The sequence below is a fragment of the Harpia harpyja genome, chromosome 16 (assembly GCF_026419915.1).
Source record: "Harpia harpyja isolate bHarHar1 chromosome 16, bHarHar1 primary haplotype, whole genome shotgun sequence".
NCBI lineage: Eukaryota > Metazoa > Chordata > Aves > Accipitriformes > Accipitridae > Harpia > Harpia harpyja.
The window spans coordinates 28,358,360-28,379,169 of record NC_068955.1 but is presented as its reverse complement, the minus strand read 5'-3'; the positions used below and the strand labels follow the sequence as shown (position 1 = coordinate 28,379,169).

The 20,810-nt window shown below is 41.1% G+C and overlaps 1 long non-coding RNA gene across 1 annotated transcript; it reads right to left on the bottom strand.

The window, feature by feature from the left end:
* On the bottom strand, positions 1 to 20,265 carry LOC128152818 (uncharacterized). Its single transcript, XR_008238766.1, has 6 exons — positions 20,040 to 20,265; positions 19,524 to 19,630; positions 17,304 to 17,460; positions 6,058 to 6,135; positions 5,098 to 5,272; positions 1 to 567 (listed from the first exon to the last, which is right to left on the bottom strand). It is a non-coding gene; the product is annotated as an uncharacterized LOC128152818 (long non-coding RNA).
* Between the last annotated feature and the right edge of the window lie 545 nt (positions 20,266 to 20,810).

Genomic DNA, 20,810 nt, shown 5'->3' with positions numbered 1-20,810 from the left:
TAGCTTCATCACGTTATAAAACTTGGACGTATCAACCGTACCAGCAGGACAGTATCCCACTGGAAACCACAAAACAAATGGTTCTCAATCTTTCCTTGTGACGCTCTTCTTCTTTGCATAGAAAAATCAAACATATTTGTCATTAGTTTGAGATAGAATCTTGGAGTTCATATGGGATAAAAGCAAAATGAATTAAAGTCCTTGAGGAAATTAATATTTGTTTCTTAAAAGTAGAGAGAAGCTGGGGAAGGCCATGAGAGACAGGGAGCTCCCCAAAGGCACTGACGTCTGGGCTGTCCCCTCTGCTCGCCTTTCCCCATCACCTAGCTGTTTTGCCATTTCTGCATGCTGACTTTTATAAATCTATTTTTTAGGTAAATACTAGATCCAAGGACCGGGTGACAGAATTTATAAACTTATCTTTGGGTTGTGAACTCATTGAGCCCTCTGAGTATGAAAAGTTAGGAATTATGTAGGTTAGTACTGCAGCAACAGAAATCCCCTCGAAAATCTACCCTCGATGTCTCAGTTCTGTGTTGCCTGAAGAAGGGCACGGGTCAGGTTATTCTACAGAACAAAACATGATAAAAACAATAATTTTTTTTTGCCATGTAAATCACCACTGCCTGAGACAAGAAGCAAATTGTAATCTCTAATTGCAGGTTGTCAGAACCAAGTACTTTTCCCAGCTCTGTATAATGGGGAACAGTAGTGACAAACTGATCCCACATCTAAAAACATGGCTTACTGTCTCCTTTTTCTGACTTTGAAAAGACTCAAAAGCCTTTCTTTTATTAACAGGGCATACTTTTTTAGAAGTACAAAGTACATATTTGTCCAGAATATTTCTAGATTAGATTTCAGGGCAGCCATAAATCTACATTAGAAAACACCTTGGCAAGCAGCTAAGGGTTGATTGTACAAAATGCTTCCGAGTAATACTTAGCAGATTATGCTGCAAATTTTTTAAAGGCTAAAATCAAATCTAATCTAATCAAAAACAATGCAGCCAAACTTCCTGGAGGAAAGGATAGGCAGGTGGTCCACTTACATGACATCTTTATTTTTTCTAGGATTTTCAGAAATATGGATGTAACGTAGAGACACTTGTACTCCAAAGCCACTGAGCGCTTGGAAAAGCCATTTATAGTAAAATTTTAATAAGCACATTGATGACTTAGGAACCTAAATTCCCTTTTTGAAAGTGAGGTAGGCACTGACAAGCTTAACTCTTCTAAAAATATAAGTGACTCAACACCATAATTACCCAATTCTCATGCACATAACCAATGTGAATTAAGCTTTTTATCTTTTAAGGAACAGAATTATTGCAAATGGCAACTATTTTTCTACTGATATTGAAGCAAATAAAGAGACTATGTATACTTTCTACAGAGTCTATTTTTATGTCCGAATCTGAAATTATTTCATCTTGGAGGTAAGGGTAATTTTTTTCCATCTTGCAATTTGAGCGAGATCACTTCCATAGCTGTGGGCAGTTTGTAGCAGACTTCTCAAAGAGCATCAAAACCAAACCCGAAAATAAAAATGCTTATTATGAAAATGTCTATATTTAGAATGGGGGCAAATATTTTAAATAGTTATTTCCACAGGAATGGATTGCCAGAAAAGGAGGCAGGTGGCAATACATGTGTTTGCACCTCTTGCTAGCTGGGAAAAAGAACGGCAATTTTAATTTCTTTCTACAGACCCATTCTAGTAGTCTGCCAAAATCTTAGCACAGAAGCCCCGCTCCCCTTCTGCCAGGTAAGTGCACCCAAACCCGTGTTTCCTTCCCTTGCCATGCTGTGTGATAAATGGTCCAACTCGCTGCTTCCCCAGCCTCAACATGGAGCCTCCTGTTGGGGACTTGCCTTTCAATTTTGCTTTTTCCTTGCATCCAGAAATATCTTCAGTGCCTTATTATTAGCCATCAGCTAAATAGTTAAAAAAAAATTCCCCGGGCATTTTCTAACATTCAGCAATCTGCTGGGTTTTGGAGCAGATGATAACTTATTGGAGCACCGACTTTCCTTTTTCTTAATTTTTGTACAGTGCTTTGCACAATAGGGGCCCAATTATATTAATGGTCCTTTGCCTCTAAAGTATGTAACTTGAAAGGGTCATTTCAGAGACTTGGGCATTTCCATCTGTGCCAAGCCTCTAACAACCTATTATTCTGAAAAAAAAAATCCCCTAAAGCACAAGAACGTTTAAGGATCTAGCAGATCACTAAGGAACTACTTGAGACAATAATATATCAACTCACAAACCCCAATCTGGTTCTATGAATTCACATTTTGTTTCCAGACAGTATCAGATACCTTGTCTAGAACAGACACAGGACTGCACTCATCTAACCTGTTGACCATAACCTTTTCCCATTTCATGTATGTCCTGGTTTTAGCTGGGATGGAGTTAATTTTCTTCTTAGTAGCTGGTACAGTGTGTTTTGGATTTAGTGTGAGAATAATGTTGATAACACACTGATGTTTTAGTTGTTGCTAAGTAGCGCTTATCCTAAGTCAAGGATTTTTCAGTTTCCCATGCTCTGGCAGCAAGCAGGTGTACAAGAAGCTGGGAGGGAGCACGGCCAGGACAGCTGACCCAAACGAGCCAAAGGGATATTCCATACCATAGGACGTCATGCCCAGTGTATAAACTGGGGGGAGTTGGCCGGGAGGGGCGGACTGCTGCTGGGGCATCGGTCAGCAGTTGGTGAGCAATTGCATTGTGCATCACTTGTCTTTTCTTGGGTTTTATTTTTGTTGTTGTTATATTCCTTTTCATTACAGTTATTATGTTTTATTTTACTTTAGCTATTTAGTTTAGTTATTAAACCGAGTTTTACTTCTTTTTTTTCAGTTCTTCTCCCCATCCCACTAGGAGAGGGCAGGAGTGAGGGAGCAGCTGCGTGGTGCTTAGTTGCTGGCTGGGGTTAAACCACGACAGTCCTTTTTGGCACCCAACGTGGGGCGAACCCACAACCCTGGGATTAAGAGTCCCACGTTCCATCAACCGAGCTAGCCGGGCCACTGGAAAACATCAGAACAACCAACAGATAGACAAGGCTGCTAAGATTGAAGTGGCTTAGGTAGATCTGGATTGGCAACATAAGGGTGAATTATTTATGGCTCGGTGGCCCAGGACATCTCAGGCCATCGGGGAAGAGATGCAACATATAGATGGGCTCGTGATCGAGGGGTAGACCTGACCATGGACACTATCACACAGGTTATCCATGAAAGTGAAACACGTGCTGCAATCAAACAAGCCAACCGGTTAAAGCCCCTGTGGTATGGAGGGCGATGGCTGAAATATAAATATGGAGAGGCCTGGCAGACTGACTACATCACACTCCTACAAACCCGCCAAGGCAAGAGCCATGTGCTTACAAAGATGGAAGCAACCACCAGATGGCTGGAAACACATCCCGTGCCCCATGCCACCACCCGGAACACTGTCCTGGGCTTGAAAAACAAGTCTTATGGCGACATGGCACCCCAGAAAGAACTGAGTCAGACGACAGGACTATACAACATACGTTGTGATAAAGTAATACCAGTATTCGTACCTGAATTCGGAAGATGGAAACTTAGGACACAATGCTTGCGAACTCAGCAGGATCACTCAAAGAGCTAAGGTACTCAGGCTTAAAAATACACAGTAAGGGATCTTAAACTTGTAAATAAATGTTATTGAAGAATACTCCTGAGAGCAAGTGTGGAAAAAAATGGTTGTCAATAGTATATTTTAAATCAATGAGCTGTTGTAGTATTGGAACTCAGTGATGTTTGTGCCCTTTCTGACATGACAGTGCTTGCCACGCTTGCTTTGCCTGATCAGAGACTGCAATCCTTGTTGTTGCTATATTTCAAGTTGCTGATGAAACAGCCTGAGGAAGACTGGAAATACCTCTTTGAAACGCACAGCAGGATTTCTCAAAAATGAACAAGACTTTCAGAAAACTCTGCCGCAGAACCAAAAGCAAGAGAAAACTATGCACATTACAAGCATAAAGATATTCTGACATCTGGGAAATGCTCAGATGGGATTAAAATGGAGGGCAAATAATTGCCTAAAAAAAAAATCAAGTATGGACAAGAGACCATGCACAGATGTAAGATTCCCCCAACTAAAAGTAACTATTTGTCCTCTATTGTTTTTCCCCGCTCATGTGTATCCAGCTTCTACAATGGCAGAAAGACAACTAACCACGATTCTTTGCCGTGGTCTACATTAGGAGATATAGGGGTCACTATAAATTATTTTAATTGCAGAAAATAACTTGTTGAAAGTAGACAGCAAAATTTTTCTGTCTCAGATGAAAGGCTGGAGATTGGGGGAACAGAAATTGATGATGATCTCAAACTGATGATTTCATGGTAAGGAGACAAATAGGAAGTCTTCTGTAGCACCGTGCTACCAGAAAATTAGGACATTCTTTCTCACAAGGTTTTGTTGATATTTTATTTTCGGTGACATCTCTGAGAGTACCCTGTGTGCAAAAGATGGAGCACTGCACTACAAAACCTGTCATGAAAAGCAATCCCAACCAATGCTGATTTCATTTAAAGGTAACAGCATAGGAAAAAATTGAGCAGAAAACCGACACTCTCCTTTGCTATATGTGGAACCTTCTTGCCGAGAAGAGTGCTCTAGACATTTTTTTCCCCTCTTTCTGCTTTTGTTACACCTGTAAAAGAAGATGACTGCCAGCATGCAGCAATCAGTACTACTTGGTAAAACAGATGATAAAACAAACCTGGTTGTGATAGCAGGTAGCTGGAACCAATGATGGAGGGGCTTTCCTCCAGCACTGCATATAGATTGTCATAAAGTATTTGAAAATGAGGAATTAATATGTTTTACTTATTTTTGTATTTACTTACACAGAAGAAGTTTAAAGTGTCAAGCCTTGTGACCCCCATCAAGAAAAACTTCAATAAAACAGGAAAAGAACTGGTACCTCCTGAGTGACGCACATCACTAGTAGGTAAATTACAACTTAGCACCTCAGAGTGGTATTGTGCAAAGGCAATACATTGCCAATGCCACCTATAGACAAACTGAATTACAAAGCACCCAGGACAGTACCTGCAACACCCTTCTCTCGAACGGCTGGTCATTACCCAGGGACGTAGTCCGCTTGGCACGCAGATACCTGTGAGCTCTCTGCAGCAGAGACCATCGTGTTCTTCTGTGTATTTTTGTTATGCAACACTGAGCGGAAGGCAGTCTCACTTCACGACTGAGGCTCTGGGATTCTCTGCTGCAAATATAAACAAACAAGCGCACCAAACAGCATCGCACGCAGCTCTGACATTTTTGACGGCCTCTTCTGGAGCTAGAACCTGCTCTGTACATGACAGTCAGTGTTCACTTTTTCTAAACATTTCCCTTCGCAGTCTGAGAAACGTGGCAAGATTAGAGGGTTTCTATTGGAATTAGAATTATTCATCATCCTTGAGCCACCTCGGGCCTTTAAAGTATTTTAAACCAAAAGGGAATGTTTCGTTTTACCCCGCAAAGCCAGCCCTACCCTCACCACACTAACAATCTCAAAAGCGACCTTCCATCTAACGCTTGCCACGTACGGGCTAACGTTAAATGCTAGCTGCCCCGAACTTGCCCAAACTTAAACACCGAGCAGCATTTCACTCCGGCCAGACGCCCACCTTCCCGATGGCAACCTCCGGCGCAGCGCCGCACAAGCCACCGCGCAGCGGGCTGGGACCAGCGCACCACGGGGCAGCGCTGGGATGACCGGCGGCTCAGTGTGAAAAAAACCAAGCCAACCCCCCCCCAAAAAAAACCCCAAGAGTCCCTCTTACTGAGGCTTACCTACCGTAAAAATAGTTTGAACTTTATCTGTGTGTATTTTGAAAGATACCTATTTTCACTTTATATATCTGCAATTTCATCTGTTTGCGCGCGCTCTGCGATTTCCAGAGAGTCACTTGCCAAAACAGCTTGCCTGGCACCGTGCGTATGACAGCAGATGCCCATGCTAACCACGACAGATAATCCGTGAGGGAGAGCGACCTCCACCCCTACCTGACAGATCCGGGTTAGCATCCAGACTCTGCCCGTGCTCATGCAGATGGATCGCGTTTTCTTGCTCGAATTTCTGGCCTGCAAAGAGAGGATTTTAAGTAATGCCTGCTTTATCTGCAGGGGTGCACGATGAGGACCCCACATGACCCAGTCCCATTGCCCCAGCCAGGAGCAGGGCAGCTGGGGGGCACTGGGGCAGCCCCAGCCCCGGGCATCGGGCACCTTCCTGGGCACGGGGATGGGTTGAGGTCAGGTTGGGACATCAGCCAGGTTCATCTCGGTGGGGCCCCTGGCCAAGCATGTGGGGAGGTGGGCAGGGGCAGGTAGGGCTGGTGGTGCCCTCAGGGTCCTGGCAAGTTTGTCTTCTGGATCCTCCTGCCTCAACATTCCACCCAAGTCTCAGGTTTCTCTTCTTTTCTGCATTTATAAAGGGAAAGGAAAGGAAGGGAAGCGCACCGATCTGGACACAGCTGGGCTCCGATGCAACATGGAGCGCAGGTCTGCATCACGGCTGGTTCTTGATTATTAAACCTGACGGATAAAGACTACTAGGTCTCCTTGCCTGCCTAGTATGCAAATTAAATACTTTCCTATACCATCCAAGAAGAGCTTAAAGAAACCCTGAAGTGGATTAAGCAGCTAAGAAAAGGAACATTTCCTAAATTTAGCGGATGGAGCGAATAAAATAGTTTTTAAAAATATGAATAAGACTCTTAAAGCAGCCACGTAGGTCCTTAACTGTACCATCTCTAGGCTGCTCTGGCGCCCAACCAAAGCCCAGAAATTAACGTCTTGTAATCAGAAATTTTTAGCACTTGTTATCTCATGTCACAAATTTATATTGAAAACACATATTTTAGTAGTCATGCTTAAAGCTGCCATTTTGCTTCCACTGCAGATACAAACTTTTTTTAAAATATGAAAAAATAAGAGCATGATTATATGGAGTAAGTATGCAGTTGGGACTTCAGAAATAGTCCCTTAATTAGTTTCCTTAAGATGATATCAAGTACCTAAGAAATAACACAATAAAATAGAAATTTAAGTCACTGGAAGGTCTGAGTTCTGGCAGGACTACTTTCACTTATTATAAAAAGAACAGAACAAATTTCCCAAAATGTTTAATGTCAGTACTCGCAGTTCTCCTTTCACAACAGCAGGAGAAAAAAAATTGTCTAATGCCCAAAAATGACATCTGTGAAAAAAATCTGTGCTAAAAAGGATGAAAAGAACATCTAGTACAATTTATTCACAGAAATGCCCTTAATAGACTAAATTTACACCATAAACCCCCTTTTCTACCCAGTTTGTGTAATAAAGAAAATTATGTTATTGATACTAGTGTTAAACCAGCTTTGTGTGGTATAGTAAAGCAGACTCATGCTATGCTAAGCAGATGGACACATTTCTGCTACGTGCTAGGGACTCTATCAGTTAGCCACCCGAGAAAGTCTTACCAGCACATTCATGCCCGTCATCTAACTTTCATTTAAGGGCATGACTAAAATTAGTAGGTGAGATTTAAAAGGTTGAGAAAACAACCAGATCACCAGAACGCTCTTTTGTTATACAGCCCGTCTCAGATAGCCCTCGCCACAGATTTGAAACCGGTGCTGCAGGCAGAGAGCAACAGAGTGAATTCAGGTAGCAGCCATCTTCCTGGAACAGCTTTTGAAATTTCACTTGAGGAGGCACACAGTAGAGTCAACCAAATTAACATTTTCACCATTATTGACACTACAAGATTTATTACTCCCTGTTCAATTTAAAAAGATTCCCTGGGGAAATTTTTAAGGGGTGCTTGCTTTATTAGTTGTTATTGAGTTGGACCATTTGACAGCTTGTGGGGAATGTCTGAATAACAAAATCCTTGCTAGAAAGAGATCAACAGACCCCTGGTGACTGATACAGATGACAGTGATTTGATTTTAGCATGACGCATTTAGTTTCCATTGTTAAAAGAATATAGCAGATTAATTCATAGAATGAATAGTAACTATATGAACAGTATACACAAAGGAGTCCGACTAGGGCTGTGGTAGAACCTGGAGCCCTACAGTGCACGCAGCTCTCGCTCCCCCAGTAAGCAATAAATTTCCGTGAGATTACTATATAGAGCTGGATTACTGTGGGGAGGAAGCACTAGGGCTGAACCCTACAACTTCTACACTTGATATTCACAGAGTCACTCCATTAATGTATTGCAGCGGCTGTGAAGTGGGGAGAGAAGGAAAGATGGGAGAGGAAGATTTCTATCATCTTAAAGCTCATGAATAACTTTCTTCCAGCATAAATATAAAGAAACCATGAAACATTCTTTTATAAGCAGGATTTTGAAACAATAGAAGAGCTCCGGCAAATACAAACACAGGGTATGAGAGTCACGCAGTTATGCAGTTTAAGAGGTATTCTTGGTATTAAAATACAAAACACAAGGTTAGCTAATGAGTAACAAAACAGAAGGTTAAGCACTGATAAGACTGGAACTATTTTTGTCTGAGGGGTTTTGAGATAAACAGAGAGAGTCTAGGAAGGTGGAGACAGGAAAGACCATAAGTTTAATGAATTCACCCAGACACCAGAGCATTTCTAGAACTATGCACAAAGACACCAGCTTCCTCTAATATGCTGATAAGAAGAACTTTTAGAAAAGCAGGAGTGCATCAAGTTTACATGATTACATCACCAGCATCATTTGCTAATTGCCATTACCCGTAAGTCCTTCATTTTAGATTTAGTCAGTAGTTGAAAGTTCTATTGCTGCTCTCAAAATGGCTTTCGCTTTCCAGAGAAAGGGTTGGTGAATATTCCTGTTATACCAAGAAACAGTAGGTAGTGGAGGGACATAATGTACTCAGAGATGGTTGAAATCAACTTATCTGAAGCTTAAACTAAAAGCTGAAGATTTTTTAAAAGGACTTAAAATATGTCCTTAAAAAAATGTCTCAAGAAGTCTGAGGTGTTTCAATTCCAGATGAAGTCTCTGCTGGATGGGCAGCAGCTATACGTATTCTAGACTGAGAACTCCACTAAGATACCTTTCTACCATGGTTCCAAAAATGCCCTAGACTCAAGTATTTCTTTTCCACCCCCTCGTCCCCCAGCAAATGTATACTTGTGGCGACCTGGTTGATCATCCCTACAATTCCAACCTTCAACCACAGAGAGCCTGAAAAATTACCATGTGAAGGAAATAAAGGGGTTTTATTCAGTCTGTGAGCATTTGGGGGCATATCAGATCTGAATTGCCTAATCCTAGAGTTCACCCGAGGCTTAACACGAATCGATCCTTAACCCCACATCTGTGCTACATACTGGGCTTTGGCAAAAAGGTGTGCCAGGCAAATATTCAGATTATACAAACCAAAGGAAGCCTGGAATCCATTTCTCCAGGCACACCACAATTACTCAGCAGGAATAGCATTTGTCCCACTGTTTTTCTACCCGTCTATACTTTGCTGTGTACAGCTACTGTAATTACACTTAACCCTCTCTGTGTTACATATGCTAATGTAATTTTCTGTACTGTGTTTGAGTCATCCATAATTCACTCCGGCCTTTCTAACAGAAAGCTTTATGCCTGTGGGGCTGGAACACACAGTTGATTTTCCAATATGCCCGATGAATGCCCAAACTGGTGGATTACAGTCAGTTTCCTCCTTGACTCTGTCGTCAACAAGACTATAGAACAAAACAGTTCTAATATCAAGAGATTCCATGGGGTAGGAGATGTTCACAAGGAATAGCTCTAACTCACCATTTCTGGTAATCTGGCATTTCTCCATTGCCAGGTTAATATCCTTGTCATTGACCTACACAATTACCTTGTGCTAATTTTCTCTTGTTTTGGATAGAACGAGAGAAATCCTTTTTATAGAACAAAAAGAGTCTCAAGAATAGTAAACTTCTTTCTAAAAGCATCAACTTCAAATGATTAACATTAGCTGTTGAAAATCAATGTTGGACTCTCAGTTTGAATAATATGTCTGTTATTCCAGGTCTGAGACCAAAAAAGTCAGTGACTATGAATCTCTAAATGGTGGCTAAAATAGACAGAAAAATTATTGCCGGGTGTTCCCCAAATGACAGCTTTTGCACGTCTTCCTAACTAGTCTGCTTACAGGAGGAGCAATTCAAGGGAGCTCTGTGAGGTACTGCAATGCAATTCCATCCCTTATGCACTGCTATACGCTGTGAAAGCCAGAGACAAGGCACGAATACTTCTTGAAAAGCATTTAACAGTGAAGGAAAGGAAGAATACACTTCTTCACATTAAACCAAATCAAAATACCATGTTCAAGAACCTAGCCACAGATGACTAAACCTAGCAAATTGGATGATCATATTATGGTGAGCTACAGCCACGGGTATCATACGGCAAGAAGTATCCTGCAGCCAAGGAGCAGCACGTAAGATCAGCCTCACTGAAAGAATGATTGATTGCAAGCAAAGAAGAAAGAAATTACATAGGATAGCTTTTTCTGGGGACAGTATTCTTCTTTGTGCTCTTTAAACCCAAGACAAAGCCTCTGGGAATGTAAGATGCTAATTTAAAAGAAATGAAAATTATTTCTTACTTGTCATATCAAACCTTATATAAGAACGTTTCCATTCACTGTGTAATGTCTGTAATGCCTAAAGATCTTCTCAGTTATACTTGTTTTCTGATTGATTCTCCTCATCTAAGAAAGAGATACATTGCTATCTAAAAATTAATGATTCTGATAAGCTTTTTCTCTTTTTCAATGACATTATAACAGTAACTAAAAATCTTGAGCCATTAACTTCAGTGCAAATTTTGTCTGAAAATGGACAAACGAAACATTTCAGGATTAGGTCCATAGAATTACACCATCATTAGATTCAAATGGCTAAATAGTTATTCACCGTGAATGATATTGTAACACTTCCAAAGGGACCGCGCTGGGAACAAAGGACGACAGCATTAGCAACAGCCCACACTAGTCTGATGCTGAAACTTTTTATATGTTCAAATGTTAAATGCCAAATACGTGCAGACAACGAGACAGGGATGCATTCAAAGGTGACATAAAATACTTGCTGCTCCCCAAGGATAACTGCTGGACACCTGGAGACTACTGTGACAGCACCTATCCCCTGAACCAGCAATCTCTGTTCCAGACAGCAGGAAATCTAGCTTTGCTAGGAATGAAATGGGAGAATATGTGGCTGTGAAGGAAAAGCAGAAGGCCAGCCATGGAAGCGGCAAAAATCCTGTACTGTTGCCATACCCTCATTGCCTTCTTAAGGGAAAAGCATAGAAACTCCGAGAAGAGGAAAAGATATCCTGAGCTGGCTGGGAAGAGAATGATAAATGAACCTGAGGGTAGGAGGGAAGGCTGATTAGGAGAGGAGTGGAAGAAAGAGGGATATCAGAATCAAGAGGAAAGGGAAGGGATCTGGAGGTGGGTGGGAAGAGCTAGGTAGCACCAGCTGGACAAGAAGAGAGAACAGAGATGGAGAACACAAAGGCTCTGGAAAGTTTAGTTACATGCCAGAGGAATCCTTGGTAAAAAAAAGTTTGGGAATCACTGATATAAAACACTGTACATGATACTGCAGTAAACCTACATGAATTATTATTCAGATTACACATAATTTTCACTCTGTGTAGAAGTGTGAGGCTGTAACAGGAAACGAACAAAATAAGAGCCGCAAAGTGTGAAAGAAAGTAGAGGGAAGAACTTGCTTTTCTCGGGTTATGTTTTTTACATACAGATAGGAAAATGTTTTCGTCCTGAAATATTAACAAAAACAATGAAAAAAAAGAGAAAGTCTCCATTAAAAAAGAGTACCTTCTGGATTAATATCTTGTCCTGTGGTTTGCCTTAGCTGTTGCTTTTCCTTCTCCCAACTACACTTTCAACACCTAAATCTTTATTTTAGATGTATATGCCTAATCATCCCTAGCTATTGAGTATACCTGTCACATATAAGAATCACCACCCTGCCAACTCTGGTATCTAAGTCTCACCCAGGCTCTGTACTGGGAGATATCTCTAGATGCCTCTTGCCATCAGAAAAAGCCCTTACTTCTAGTCATGTCCACAACACAGCAGGCCAACTGGAAGGTGGTCTGGAAGTGAAGCTCCTAAAGGATAAGGCTGACTAAACCACATCAAAGCAGTGCCTTTTGAATTCGCAAGAGTGAAAAATCAGGAAAGAATTAGCAGGGAAATAGGTTAACTTTTTACAGCTGGGAGCCATTAAATTGTACATGAGGATAACCTAGATAGGTACGAGATGGGAGAGATCAAGGTACAAACTTAGGTAGGAGAGAAAAACTAAGCTAAGGTCAGGTTACTCTGGCAGGAGTTAAATACAACGCTATTATGAACCATAACACTAAGGCAATAGTGAATCCCCTACCTCCTTGTGATTCCTGCTGGTTACTTTGCATTTTGAAACAGCAAAACGTGGCTCCAGCCAAGTCTTTTGTTTGGATTTAGCTCAGATATGTCTACGCCCCACTGAACCAACTGATTTCACCGCGAATTGATAGTAGCTTGAAACCTATCACTGGAAATTATTTGTTGTACAAAGCCAAGCTCACTTGGCCAAGTTCACAACAGGTATAATAAAACTAAGGAAAGTCTCTGGCACATTTTTCATACAACTCACCCAGGACTCTATTTCCTGACATAGCCCTTATATGCTAGCTAAGCAACTTCGGAGATGTATAGTGTAAAAACATGGAGCAATGTTCCTCTTGTTAATACTTTTATCATTGAAACTTGAGTTGATAGATTATCACTGGACTGTTTCAATCAAAAATAATGATGAGTAGTGACAAGGGGAACTGTTCTGGAAGAGCAGTTGGTGACAATACTTATGCCATCACTATGTGGGCCTGGTTTTTATCTGAATTAAAATCAGCGGTGAAAGGGTCAGTGTTAGGAATCCACACAGGGAAAGTTTCAAATCTGGCTTCTCATATAGTTTGCAGTCATGGTGATTGCACACGATGCACCACATAATCACAATGTGTTTCAGAGTTTCTTGTGAGAGAAAAGCAATAGAAAGAATCACACCATTCTGTGTGCCAGCTCTAAAAACAATGAATGACACCAACAAGAAAAAATTAGTAAAAATTATGGGCAACATGTGAAATGGCTTTCTCAAAAAGTAAAAGAAAGACTCCTGAAGCAGCATGGGACACTGACTATATTTCAGGAAAGGACTGTATAAAAAGTTGCTGGTCTTTGGAGGAGGAAGCTCTCTTATATGATTTAGCAAGATGTACCATAGTAAAAGAATACTAATAATCAATTCTCCACTGTCTGATAACACCGCTAAAAAGATTAGTGTTAAGAAAGAGTGATTAAAGCAAGTGCTGCAACTGCTGTTGACCCTGACAACTTATGTAGTTGTGCTGAATTAGAGAATACGAGCCCCAATCTAGCAGCAAAGCATGATCTTGAAAATTAATTCAGAACAAAGATTATCAGATGTCTGGTTAAAAAGCATTATAACAGAAGAAGAAGAAGAGATTTTAAACATGAGTTCTGGGGCATGCAGATAGAAAAACAACGATGGACTCTTAGATCGTTAGCATTTCTTAAGGGCTGTGGTGTGGAGGTGCTAAGCCATAAGCAGACAGTCAGATATATTATTTAAAAATAGCGTGGATGCTCAGAAGTGCAAGGTAAAGAGAAATGCTCTGCCTGTTTCAGCTTTCATTTGAGCATGACAGGAAATGTGTGGGGAGGATATCAATTTTACAAACAGAAACGGAGGGATGAAGCTTAATAACTTCATTACTTTGTGAAAGTACAAAGGAAATGAAGAAAAAAGCTGCAGCAGGCCAAGGCAAGGTTAGCCGATACAGATGGTGCCTCACTGGGTAATGATTGATAAGATCAGCGATTACTGACAGTTTTAAAAAATGTCATTCTATTTTAATTCTCAGTATGTCAGACCCAGGAAAATTAAATCACATCAGAAGCCACAGACCTATTACTGAAAGGCCAATTTTTATGAAACTTTTCCTGAACAATTTTAACAGAGAGATTAACTAAAGCCTACTCCATTAACTTGAGTCAGACAAGTTTTAGGAGAACATCAGGCAAAAATGGACTAAGAACTGTTGTACTTACAGATACTGCACAAGGCTTTGCTTGTATTTCCAAAGATTGCTTGGAAATCAAAAGAGTAAATGACCTTGATATTCATAGTAGTAATATCATTCAAGACTTCTCTCAAAACATGCAGATGTGCTTTGAACTGAAAAATGAAGAGCATCACTTGTCTTAATTAATGTAGGGATGGATCAGGAAAGCCGGTGTTACCCCCCTTATGTAAAGTCGCATTCACTCCTCTACTGGACCCGTTAGAACTGATGGGGCAGGGTGTGAGGCGATTCGGAGTCAGACCACTACACTTGCAAATCCTGATGCTGCAGCTTCTTCAGTAACCCATGGAAGGCCATGAAGGAAAATATTATGATCACTGAGTCCTTGTGCAATTGACTGGTTTTAAAAGCCAGGCCAAAAAGTGCTGTGTGTTTTATACCAGCTCATTTCTTGATTCATGCACAATTCAAAATTGTGAAGCATGGACTATGCCTCTGAAAAGGTGAGTATGATTGTGCTGGAAAACTGTGAGAAAATTGAGGACTAAGTTTGATCCAAGAAAAGCAAAAGTTATCCTAGACTTAAAGGTCTAGCTTGAAAAAACAACAACAGGAGTTCCTGAAAAATAGACCTACTGATATATTTGCAGTACCAGGGTTTATGTACCAGATCACACAAATATCACTTTCTCTCCTTTACAATACAGAGGGCTATCAACGAATGTCAGTGTGTTCATCTTTTGTGTTTGATGATAACAACAAGCCCAGTAATTTCAAGCATTTGACAGGTATGCTAATACCAGCCATCTTAGCAGACTGACTTACTGAAGATCTAACTTAGAGGGAATCATCCAAAACTATATATTGTGTGCTCATTAATAGGAGAAGTAATGAATTCAACAATCAGGAAAAATCTTCACAATTAATACAGTAAGACTTGAGGATTTCCAAAATGATCCAAGTAATAATTACTGGATAAGTAACTACCATGGTATCTTTTTGCCTCTTTTCATATTTGAACTGAAGTGTGAAACAGTAGAACTTTTAAAATGAGGGAAACGAGAAATGACAAAGGAGACTCTTCCTCATATATTATGCACTTGAATGGATATCCAAGAGGCACAAATAGTTCGTCTTCTGATAAACAATACAATTTACAATTCATAAGAAGAACTATATTATAGACAATAGCAACGATCTCAAGAAAAGAGATTTGACTTTTATTAGAGATGGCATAGCTCCTCTTAGGAATGCAGTGGTTTGACAGGAAAGGAAAATTAACATTCTGAGAGGCAGCCACCGAAAAAGGGTTCAAATGGCAGATTTGCTCTACAGAAATTACTGAATTATGTGCTGGCCTATTTGTGTTACACTTTGCCTTTCCTACCTGAAGCCAGAGGTAAACAGCAGAAAAAGAAATCGCATTGTTAGCACTGTTAGGCCTCTTTGAAACCAGATGAAACAAAGTAGCACCTTGCATTTTGCGGACTTTTATCTATTCCCCTGAAATTTTAAATATACTTCCCAGTCATTGAACATTTTAATTTGATATTGCATTTTTCTTATTTATTGCTTCTATTCTTTTTCACTCTGTTCCTCACAGGCTCTGCTTTTTCTTGTTTAGAATGTGTACACGAATTATTATACTATGTTGATTTCACCCTACTATTCATATTTGCCTTACTTTTAAAGTACTGGTTTTTAGACACATCTTTTCTGCTTAAGTTTGTCACTTTTTACTTTTTGCCCGATCCTTCTGATTCTGTTTGATGTGGCTGAGGGTGCCCGTGAGTTTCACGGCTCCTGCTCCTCCTGGATGCTTATCCTGTTCGCAGAGCTCACACAACTGATCTGTATGCCCAGGCTGAGCTGCCCTGACAACTTTGCACAAGGGTTCCCTGGGTGGGGAGATAAACACTATGTTATTCAGACAGGATCCAGGGTAGGGATGCACGAGGGCTAGAGACTGGGGAGAGGCTGGAAACCATACGGTCACTGCATCTCACCAGGTATGAATACCTTGCCTTATTAATATGCATATTGAAGGACTTCTATTTTTCTAGAATTTTTGACAAATATAATTTTTATACACTTTGTAATAAAGTATGTAATCAAGGACAGTTAAAAATGTGCATATCCGAGAGATGCACAAGTCATTAGGCGAGTACAAAAATTGTGGTTAGCACAAATTTATTTGTGATGACACATAATATGATTTGTGTATATCTCATACGCAACTGCAGTTTTTTGTTCTCTTGTAATTTTATGGTACCTTTATCATTCAGTTCTGCTTTACTGTCTAAGCTGATTAATGCACATTGAACTGAACTGAATTTTTTACTATTTTTGCTAGAGCTATTGAGCTCCCTGCATCATTTCAGTGCTGTGGCTTTCACACATCAGCCTCATTTACTCACGCCACAATCCTCTGTTTTTAATAAAATAATATAATTCGACTTTGTTTTATCTATTTATCACTGTGGGATAATCAACAGATATAGCTAAAAACCAAAATGAAGCATGAGGTGTCAGCGGATCTGGTTTCACAGGAGAAAACACTGTTTCCACCAGAGGGCACTAAACCCTGAGAAACTAAATTGTCTGTAAAAGGACAAGAGAGAAAATGGATGGTTTCTCTAGAAGCACACAGGAATTTACTAAGGTGATGCAACTTCTTAACATTGTCATTTAAGTGCCAGGACTAATGAAGTGGCCTTATCCCGCCCCTACCGCATTCAATAATCTTTCACGTGAGCATACCTATCGGTGCACAACCCATCAGAATTAAATACTGATCTTCACTTACGCCGTTTAGGAGCAGCTTAACAAAATCAATGGAACTATATCCACAGAGACATGATGAGAGTGAAGAATCATGCCTCAGACATTGTTAGTGAATAGATTTTGTATATATTCAAGTATTCATATCCTTAAGAAAGTCTCTACCAGCAGGAAAGAGATGAATTCTCTCTACTCCCCAAAACACACCAAATTAAATCATCTTTTTTTGTGGTTTCTTTGGATTATTTTTGTAAAAAGGCTTTGATGGCAGCTGCAAACTGGTCAACCCAGTTATGGGAGCGTAACTGCAAGATTACAGAACTAAAATGTCTGCTTGTGATTGAAAAGGGATACAGGCTTCTGTTAAGATTACCTTGATTGCTAGCAGCTGTCTCAAAATCTCGGTTGCTCACGCAGAGGGCACAGAGCCAGTGTCCCCATCTCAGGCTTTCCTCCTCCAGCAGCCAGCACCGCCGGGACTGGGACGTGGCTGGGCTTAGCTGGGACCGCACCCATGCAGTTTCCTTGCCCTGGGGAGCATGCAAAGCGGGTAGTTGATTTTAGTTCTAGCGTTGCAAACGTGTAGTAACTCCGGCCGAGAAAATGGTAGATTATAGTCTGTAAAGTCATCTGTTTGTTCAGCCATCATAGGTGTTATTCTTACCTGCACCACTTACTGCAAACAGCTGACTAACTGAAAAGTGATGCAGTAGGAAAAAAATGCAGTGCGTAATGAACTTCTGCAAACTATGTAAAACTTTTTACTTCCTTTGAGAAGCGTTTGTTTTCTGCTGCCTTTTACCGCAGCTCTTTATGGCACTCTCTTTTCATTTCCTGACGGCTTTAGGGCTGTGCGGCAGCACGCACAAAGAATCAGCAGTCTCGATATAAAAATTCGAACGCCCATCCCATCAGCAAGCGTCGCTGTATTTCTTAGTGCCTGACCCTGGAGTGGTATTCAAGCAGCTGGGTTTAGCCTTAGGAGCTGTGTATAGGGGGAGGGGAAGAGTCAGATGTCAAACAGCCTCTGCGTAAAATGCAGAAGGAGTTTAGGGAGCCCAGACCGAATCTCCAGACAGTTGCGAACGCCCTTGGGCTTTCTCTTTGCTCAGTGGCTACCACATTCCTTTCTTTACAGTGGCTAGCTTCACAGGAGAGCACGCAGTGCTTCCCCCACCATCCCTGCCTAGTTGCCTGCTGCCTGCTCCGTCCCCACAGGTACCCCAGCCTGCAGGAATTGGCCTCTGATCTCCCACACTGCAGGCGTGGGTTGAAACTTCAACTGATGTTATTGCCTGGCATACAGAAATTGTGCTCCCTTTCTGGTGCATTTAAAAAAAAAAAAAAGGCCTGTGATAACTGAATGGCAGTTTTGGGTATCATAATGCTGGATTTGAGCACCTAATTTCCATTTGAGTCCCACTTTACCTTCCTAAGCCTGTTTGGCATCTGGCCCTACTGGTCTCTAAAAGATTCATTCCTTTCCAAATGACACTATTACTTATATTCTAAAGGGCTAATTCAAAGACAGGGAAAGAAATCAGTTAGCTCTTCAACTAGAAAGCCTCAACAGCCTTTAATTGGTTGACAACAGCACACTCTTGCAGCAACATTCATTTCTGGGATGCAGCCTGTGTGTGCTGCAATCTCACAGCAAAGCAACAGTCCATGGGGTTGTTCAGCCATCAGAGGAGAAAGAGCAGGCTGAAGAGGCTGGGAAGGAGATACAGCACTTCCCTTTTGCTCCTGCATCTGTCTTTTGTTATTTCTAACTGGTGCTCACAGTCTGATCTGAAAACTTACTAAAACTCTGAAAATATATATAAAACTTTTTTAAACAAAAGGAGTGTAGGCAATACACCTACCTTCAATAGCAGAAAGTTGCTGCACCTTCTGACACTGTGACATGGATATATGACATGAATAGCATAGGGAATCCTGAAAGCATATATTATTTGAACAACTTATAGGTAGGTACCCACGTGGCAAATGCAAAAGCTGTATATATTAGATTCCTTCCCAGAGGATAGATAATAGAGAATTAATGTTTTCAGAGCATCTAACTGATAGACGTGAAAACTCCATTTTCCACACGACTTAGGACTCAGGGTCACATTTTCAAAGACGCTTTAGTGCTGAAAGGTTTAGACAGTCTTCTCACAGGACTTTCAAAAGTTGGGATCTCAGGTTGCAAGTTGTGAGTTTTTTGAACAGGCCTGGGGGTACTTACCTGAGACAATGATGGGCACAGAGATCTCTCTGACCGTCCAATCCCACCAATTTTCTATGTTTAAATAATAATTTTTTAAAATATGAAGGCCTGTAAATCAGTTCCAATCTTTTGAAAAAGCCCATCAATGGAAAGCAAGACTTTATAAGGGCTACAAACTATTTGCTCTCCTTTAACACAAACAAAGGATTACGCTTTGCTGCTGAACATCCTAAGTGTAATCACTGCTAGTAATTTTTGGGATGCTTGCTACCTACACCCACAGCCTTCTAGGTATTTTTATTATTTTTTGGTTTATGTATACACCGTATTAGAAACAGTGTTTGAACTCCAGACCACAAAAGCAGAAATACTGTGGCGTACCTGGTTACTGTACTGATATTTCAGGAATAAAATGGTCCTGCCGTTGCGTGGTTCCCCATTTCCTCTTTTGTTCTGGCAGGACCCGTTGCTTGCAGCGATTCATGGAACTGAAAGCCCAGAAAAAAGGAAGCTCAGTCAGTTTAACAGGTTGACCTGAGTCATTTTATCACCTTATGAATGATCGGCAGTGAAAACGCAAGATGGGAGGGAAAAAGGTCTGTGCCTTTTGAAGGAAGCGTGGTCCTGGATCGCTTCGGCATATGGTGAAACCACCGAGTCGGACAACGGCTGCTTAAGCTCTCAATATACAAGATACCTCAAGGCTGGGTCTTGCATGGACCTCCTGTGCGCCTGCCACGGGCACGAGGCCTTCCACAGATAGCTCCTTCGGGGAGAGCAGACTTCAGTCCCCTCCCTAACACAAGCCACTGTGTAATTTACACAAATTCAGTGCCTCAACAAACCAACTACAGAGATCTGCAAAATCATCTCTGGCATCCTGCTTGTGGTACTTACACAGCTTTAGGTATGGTCGGCTTCGCCGCCGCACATGCTGGGTGGAGCTGGGAAGAACGAGCGTGTAATTAGAAGGCAAAACCCAGCCATGGCCGCTGCAATTCTTGCTGTTCCTGGCTCCTGTTGAATGCTGGCTCTAATTGCATCTTTTATGGGCATAAAAGCATTTATCTGAGATATATAATGCTGTGAGGAAATTAAAGGCTTAGAAAATACAGCTTTTAAACTGAACCTTGTGACCTGGTGCATTGTATGCAGTTACAAGCTGTTTAAAGGCGTCCTTTGGTGCGCTGTGCCTGTTCTCTTTGTTCCTGCCATCCTGCATCGTGCGATTAAAACCCAAGCTAAACATTTCAAACTTTGGAAGGCAACCAGACACATTTTTAGGTCCTGCTCCTGACTAAAAATACACTTCTCGAAGCAGTAATGCCGCACAGTACAAATAAAGGCCTAATACTGTACTTAGACCTGAACACAAGCCCAGCACCTTAACTGACTCACTTTACTTGATTAACTTTATGATTAAGAAATCCTGTCATGAAACCGCTGTTGCATTAGAGTTGCCCAAGTAACAAAACTCGCTATCAGTTCGGTGCATAAAATGGTTACTTAGGCAGTAAAAGCTGAATATACAAGAAGTTAATGTGAAAGAAGGCCTGAGATGATATTAATAAACAAAAAAATATGTGAAATACACATACCGAAGAGTCTGTTGGAAACTAGCTCAGATTATTGAAGGAAGCGATGAGGAGACGGGGCTGTTTGAGACAC